Raw genomic sequence first — 7,811 nt, forward strand, 5'->3', positions numbered from 1 at the left:
TTGCCTTTAGCCAAGCACAAACCACATTATTTCAGAAGAGAGAAATACTAAAGACCAAAAAAGTTAAATCTCTGTTGATTGCTTCCCTGTAGTTTAATTAGTAAGGAAAGGCAGTAAGGCATCACAGAATTTCCATTTTAGTTTTACTGTTCCCCACAGTCAGTATTTTATGCCTGTGTTTTTATTTCTGGGTTCCAGGGACACATACAAACCATTCAAACTTTGTTCTTTTGTTTTCTATCATGAGAAATCCTGGACACAAGTAAAATCTTATAATGGACTACTATTATTCCTCCTCCCCGTCTCTTTCATAAACAATAAACACGTTGTACTCAAGTAATGATATACAGACACTGTTTGGTTTACTTAAAAAGATAGTTACCCAATCCAGGTTACTTCTGTAGAAGCAATGAAGATATGTGATATCAGTACTCAGAAAGGAAACTTGAAACATGAAAGAACCCTGTCCACTGTACTATGTAATGGCAACACTAAGAATTCACAGAACAAAAAGAATGCTCCGTTGCTAGAATCGCATCTTTAAAAGAAATATACACTAACTCTCAAATACAACCTTTTGTTACCTAAAACCTCACACAACCTCTCACCTATTTTTTTCCTCCAAAAGATCATGTTTTTCTAAAATATTCCAAGGGGTTTTTTTTCTTCCACTTCAGAAGAAGGTGACCCTAAGATATGATAAACTAAGAGAAGGAAATCAGCCAACAGCATTTCTTTTAGAAGTTTATCCAGTGTCACTATCATAACAAAACATTCTTTGGGGAAAAAAGAATACCTTTTAATGCTTTTTAAGGCCCAAACATTTGGTATTGTGAGTATCAGTCTTATTAAGGAACTACAATCACTTATGACTGAGAAAACATTGCTAAAAAACCTGTAGCTCTGAGTCTTTCTGGAAGATGGGGCATAAATTTCTAAAACAAAACTTAACTAAAATACTAAGTGCATCACAGGAGTCAGACCCGCAAATGAAAATACAAATGTTAGACTCAAAGCTCAACAAAAGAAGAAAACCTCCTCTACCATTAGTCTTATGTTTTACCACAAAAGAACTGAATCATTACAGTGCCAGAAGCTGTGCTAAGCTGCAATGAACACATGCCTCTATTAAAAGAATTCCGTGTGAAGACTTTAACAAAGCAATCGTAAGCTAACTAACCATAAGATCAATGAAATAAAACAAAAAACACACTACAGCCAAAAAAAAAATCAGCTTTTCATCAGCTTTAAATTGCATTGACTTCTATAACCTGCTTCCATTTGTCAGCCAAAGGGCAGAACATACTGCATACTCAGCTTGCATAATAATGAAAAAGTTATCTGCATGTTAAATAGCTAAAATAATCTTTTTAACACTGTTTGATAGGTCTCCATGTGCCAGTTAGTCTTTAGAAAATTCTAGTTCTGTTGAAAACATGGTTTGATATTATTTATACTTTATATTACTAAAATTTTTGAGCACCCTATTTTTTTTCCCTTTTTGTTGCAATTCAGAAACCTGTGAGAACATGTCAAACTCATGAAACTGTGCTATATTCCCATGGAGAAAGATTCCAAGTAAAATTATCCCCACCCCGCCCTTATACTGATGAAATGGACCTTAATAAAGATAACCGAAATCTAGAAAATATAATGCACAAGGCTAACAGAAAACAGTGCGTAAGCTTAGCACAGTCTTTCCAGTCTTCTCTGCTTAACTGGAATTTGAATTTTGCTCCAAGTTCTCCCCAGTACAGCTATTATTTGGCACAGAAAAGACCAAAATCCTAACAGCAGGCTTTACCTTATACTAATTAGCACGTTGTATTTCTCTCACGGGTCTGAAAATTCACTACTAGGTATTAACACTTCTATTTTACCACAACTGTGGCTTTCAGTTGAGAGACCTCAAATATCCAGGTATTATTTTCTTTGGCAATTTCTTAGTAATGTATTTAGAAACTTAAATAAACCTGTCACAGATGATAAATCTATCTCGCGTCAAGGCCACAGGGTGCAACATGCTGGACTATGGATAACAGATGCCATTGGGATCCTCTGCCTGTGTGTCTCATGGCCGTACAAAGAACTTTCCATATTCTTACCGTGAGGTCCAGAAAGCTTCCCACGAGAGTTGCAAAGGTAAAAAACACTCTTCGAGGATTCTGTGGACAGAAGTGAACAGCTGAACCCCAGACCACAAAAGAAACCATCTATTTTCAGCATACTGTATAAACCCATGCTAAGTGTGTCCCAGGAAAGTTTCCCAAAGATTACATAATGAAAAAATAAGAGAAGAAACAAAAAAAATTAACAGTATTTGAAAAGAAAACTTAAGAAAGCTAAGAACTGAAATCTTACTAATACCACATATATATTCTGCTGCATGGGCAAAATCATACAGGGTGATCAGATATCCCAGACTGACCAGGACAGGCACAAAATGGAAATCTTTTTCAAGAATTTCACTAGATCATTATTTTGTTGCAAGTTCTACAAGTGGGACATAAGAATTTCCCTCTCCCCCTTCCTCATAAACTGCAACCCTGGAAAAAGCTGGCAAATAGCCATAAGAGTCTCACATAAATCCTGGAATGTTACTTGCATCCAATTTTTCCTTTCAAAACCGATTTATTTTCACTCTACCATGCAAACATATCCAGGCATCAGAACAAGAGGACAAGCCAAACTGTGCTCTTCAGATTCAGTTAGGCAAAAAAGTCGTGGTTTCAAGTTCCTGTAGTACTCAGTCTTCTAAAATTAGAGTGGATACATAAACTATCATTACAAGAGTTCTGGAAAGTGGTGAGTACCAGAAATAAGTTTGCAGTTGTCTTATTGTTTTATAGTCTTCATTCATTTCCATCCTACATGGAACTCTTGGGTTCCATGATTCCCACAAGTCACAGAGCTAACATTTAATATTTCAACACTGGAAATTGTTTATGGTTTCGTAACTCCAAGAATTGTGCAACAAACTAAGCAAGCCAGTAACCATAGCAACTGTGGTAGAGAAAAAACAAGTTTCAGCTATGAAACTGCAGTGTATTTTTAATTCTTGCAAATGCTATTCTTTCATATTCTACATGTGAAAAATTCATTAAACATGTACAGTAAGTAACGTATATATCTATTATGTACTAAGACACTTCTTACTACTGTGCTGTATCCATCTCTCTTCTCTCTCTTTTCCTCTCTCCCTTTATCAGAGTACTACACTTTCTTCTGTTTGCTTATGAACACCTGTATAAAAAAAAGTACAGATGCTTCAATGGAGAAGAAGAATGCACTCTGTCTAGTTATTTTTATGCAAGTAGATTCTAAGGGTCAGTTATATTTACTGTCCTATTACCAAACGGCTTTTGTAGCATACTCTCCTTGAATTGGCTATGCAGCACTCATATCTTGCTGATTCTAGGAACTTTGCTAGGAAGGCATTAAATAACAAGCCCATGAACATATATGATTATATAAACTACAGCATGCATTACTATATAATGCAGTTAAATGAAGCAGGACTGAACCTCTGTTTAGAACTGAAATGATTTTAGGTACCCACATCCCACGTGGGACATGGATCTACATACCCAAAGAGAGTATTACATTAAGCCCTGTACAATCTTACAGAGACACTTTGCTTGTAACTATTGTTTCTTAGTGATGGCAAGCAATTACACTGGTATTAATGAATACAAGATAGAAACAGTGAAAAGTTTTCCACTCAACTATCTATTTCATCCCAATTTCGGTATTTTATGAAGACTTGAGGGATAAAACTTTCAGGAAAAAAAGATTTCAAAACCATATGAAAATTTAAAATTCATCCATTTGGATTATTTGAGGACTTTAACAGACAAAATTATTTGAAATAATTAGTACCTTTCATCAATACTGTGAATATGTCTAAATAAGGAAGGCTACACTTCTTGTCCTGTCTTACAAAACAATACTTATAAGTATCTTTCTGTAAAAGCTTTTACATCCCAAAAATATCAGAAAGCAGTGATGTACTTTTTTTTTTTTTAATAGGAAGAACCTAAACCAAAAAACTGTTCTCAAAAATTCAGCAAAATATCATAAAGATACACAGGCTTTGGGGACCTCTTATTTTGTTTTGGGAGGCTTTTTGGTAAAACTAATAATCTTTCTAATAGATAAAGATATGTGCACACAAGTTTCCAGTACTTCTGTAACACTCTGATGAGTAAATTTTAATTCAATCAAATAAGGCACCAATTCAACAGAATCCAAAAAAGTACAGATCATGTCTCCAGTCCTGTAAGTATAAGACATCCATGGAATGAAAAAATAGCAAGCCTAGATAAAGCCAGTTTTCCTCTGTTGACTCTGGCATAGAAAAGCATCCTTTTGATTTGGATAACAAAGGCCACGACCACATGGTCCCACTGGAGGCATCTGGTTGGAGATGCACTAGGACAGAAACAAAGCTATGCAGAACTACCAGCACATGTTAACTGCCACAAACAGCAGGATTACTGCTTTGGACTAGCGGGAGGTGGCCACATCTCTGCAGCTCACAGCACTTTCTTTAGAAATGTCTGCTTTGGCAATTCCATTTATCAAATGTATTTTTATGCTTGATGCTTATTTAGTATTGTATTAATAACAATATTGGTTTAATGCATTCTCTTCAATTAAACCCGTGAAGTACTTTAACCAAAACAACATGGACATAACATTTTTATCAAGTGAAGACACAAAATACCACAATAAATAGAAATTTGGACACAAACCCAACATGCCAATTTATTTTTTATTCTCTTTGTACTACCAGAGTCTAGTTTGAACAATTCTTCCTCAAAAACATGCAGATTTCACTGGACAGTAAAAGTATTTGCTACAATAACATTCAGGTACATTACTTAGATGACATAAAAATCTTCAAACACTGTACTTCAGAAATAAAGAAGCTGGCATACAGCTCTGACACGATTCCAAAAAGTATGCATTATTTTTAAAATGGCAAACATTGCTTATTTTTCTTTCCATAACCAAATGATAAACACTGTACCAAGGAAAGATCACGCACAGCAACAGACACTCCGTAAGTTCAGACATAACCATCCATATGTTATCCTTAAAATATTTTAATGTAGCTCAGATGGTTGCATCTATTTAGACCAGTGACTGTAAAATTATGTACCTATAATAAATAATGGATCCATTAAATCAATGATAAGGTATTACCTTACAAATAACTGCCAATTCCAATGACACATCAAGACAATGTTCCTTACAAACCCTATCACCACTCTACCCAAAGTTCACAAAGTCAACAGCAATTACTGAACATACAGAGAGTAAAAGTGTACGTATAGCCGAACAGGTATTTTAACACTCAAATTTCAACATATGTAATATATGTTGCACACATTAATCCACTATTAACACAAAGTTTGATAAAGGTGTCATAGGTTGTGATATTTAATCTTCTGGCATCTCTTGCGTCAAATGGCAAAGATGCACAGTCTTAACTTTACTTGCAAGTACGCAGACTTAGCTGGAATGTTTAGAAGGGATAACTAATATATATCCCAACAGAAAAGTAAAATCACATCTTAATTTTAATAATTAAACCATACTTCTGTAACATCCGCCCCTGACCAAACCTTTGCACAGTGTCTTAACAAAGAACTGGTTTTCCATGATGACAAGTACTGCTTTTCTATGTGGGGAAGGTGTGAAGTAATTTGCTTCTCGTGAAAATTACTTCTTCTCTCCAACAAAATGACTGAAAATAATCTAGAGAACTTCTATTACAATATTGAAAGCTTAAACTACAGAGCTTAATGTAACCACACACTGACAAAGAATTCCAAGCAAGCTACAATTCTTGGGCATACTCTGTTTTAACCTGGCTGCTTTTTACAGGATACTCTCTCTTTCTTCTCCAAAACCAGCCCCTTCTGAGGCCGTAACAGTGTGGAGCTCTGATGAATCTTTTGAAAGCCTGGTATAACTTGAACGGTGGCTCCGTTTGTGAGCAACGCTCTTGAGGTTCTCATTCTGAACCGCAGTTGAAGTGGAACCTGAGCCAGGGTGCAGGATAATTTGAGGTGAATCTCTGATACCTTGTATTTCTTCAAAATTTTGATTAGCTTGATTGTTTGGAGCGCTGTTATTATTTAAGGTTACTGTACTAGGGGTTCTATTTAAATTATAGACTTTCTGGCAAGCTGGCCAGTTCTCTTCTGGGCTACTTGCTATCAAGCTGCTTTCAGAAGGGCTTTTCTTATCTTCTGAGCAAATAGACATGCGAACCACAGCTGGATCTTGAAGGCCACTAAGGCTGTGCGGAATTCCTCTCTTTCCACTGTGACTGTCATCTTCAAGCTCAATGAGATTTGCCTTTTCAAGCTGTGAATCATCCGCTCCTTCATTATGGAGGGAATGATTTGGAGAACTTTCGTTGGATCTTACACCAGAGTCAGACGAATCTTTTTTATCCAAAAGGGCATCTGTCAAATACTCCTTTGCTTTGATGAAGGTTCTAATAGGTTCAGATCCATGTTCTGGAGATTTGGGCTGCTTCTCTATTTTGCCATCTGTTTTCTTATCTTTACCTTCCTTAAGAAGTGGAGTATTATCTGATTCCTCCGTTCCTGACTCATCTTCATCACTTGGAAGTTTCTGATACCGGAGAGTAACTCCCTTAAGCTTTAAATCTGCAGCCTGGAAAATACTTGTTCTTTCTGAAGACTTCTTTCCTGGGAGGAGCTTGGAACCAGACTGATCAGATTTTTCATCTTCTTCAGTAATAGGATCCAAAGGAGATGCATCATTAGTAGAAACACCTGAAGTACTGTAATCAACAACATCATTCCTCTTCAGCAAGAAGGACTTTCTTCCATCATCTTGTTTCTGTTCACCATCTTTTCCTTTTTCCTGTTCTGCACTGGAATGCAAGGAACCCCCTGATGTACTCTGCCCCATATAGAAAGCACTTGAGCTATGAGGGGAGGACCTACCACTTACTGTAGTAGAATTGGCGCCTCCTTCTAACTGTGACATCTGAGCAATATACTCTCTATATGCATCTCTGTATTCTGCCTGTACCTTGTCAGTAAGCTTTGATATTTCAATACTAGAATCCTGAGAGTTAAGGCTTGAAAGACTTGGAGTTCTACGAGTTTGTGACTGGAAGAAAAAAAGACAGAAAAGAAAGAGATAACAGTTAAATGAACTATTTATTTTTACTTTTACTGATCTTTTTAAATTAAATAACTCAAAGCATCAAGCATGTGCTTAAATGATTTTTTTTGTTGCTGTGAATATATTACGCAAGTGAAATTGTCAATGCTATAATTAAAATATGCTTACTATAATCATATATATGCAACCATACACACATTCACTAAACTTACAAAGTATTCTTATTGTTGGTCCCCATAACGGAAGATTTCCACAAAACAAGCATTTTACCCAGTGCATTTGAGGCTAACTCTTTTGAGTATATAATTATAACAATTGAACTTGTATGTCAAGATGGGCTTTTCTAATACATTTTTGAACATTTACAAAATTAGCATTTTATATTAGAAAGACAGCAAGGGTTAATCTAAATGCTGAACATCTCTCAAAAACATTTTTAAAAGACCCCCATCCTACATACTTCAATAAATCCTAGCAAAATTCCATTGCATACAGCTGATTTCAGAAAAATCAGTTCTCGGACAAACATACTCCTCTTTGCCCCCACCTCTGCTCTCTTTTAGTGTGCACACAGACAACTCCATAGGCATAGGATGCTAGGCCATCTATTAAACCTGGCCACTGTCGTGAGAGACAAC

At 36.0% G+C, this 7,811-nt stretch overlaps 1 pseudogene across 1 annotated transcript; it reads right to left on the reverse strand.

Annotated features, from left to right (window-relative positions):
* Nucleotides 1-4,754: 4,754 nt before the first annotated feature.
* LOC104073100 lies at nt 4,755-7,158 on the reverse strand (annotated as a pseudogene). Its single transcript, XR_683477.1, has one exon. The product of XR_683477.1 is annotated as a kinase D-interacting substrate of 220 kDa pseudogene (transcript).
* Nucleotides 7,159-7,811: the final 653 nt, after the last annotated feature.

The sequence above is a fragment of the Fulmarus glacialis genome, unplaced genomic scaffold (genome assembly GCF_000690835.1).
Source record: "Fulmarus glacialis isolate BGI_N327 unplaced genomic scaffold, ASM69083v1 scaffold45872, whole genome shotgun sequence".
NCBI classification, from domain to species: domain Eukaryota; kingdom Metazoa; phylum Chordata; class Aves; order Procellariiformes; family Procellariidae; genus Fulmarus; species Fulmarus glacialis.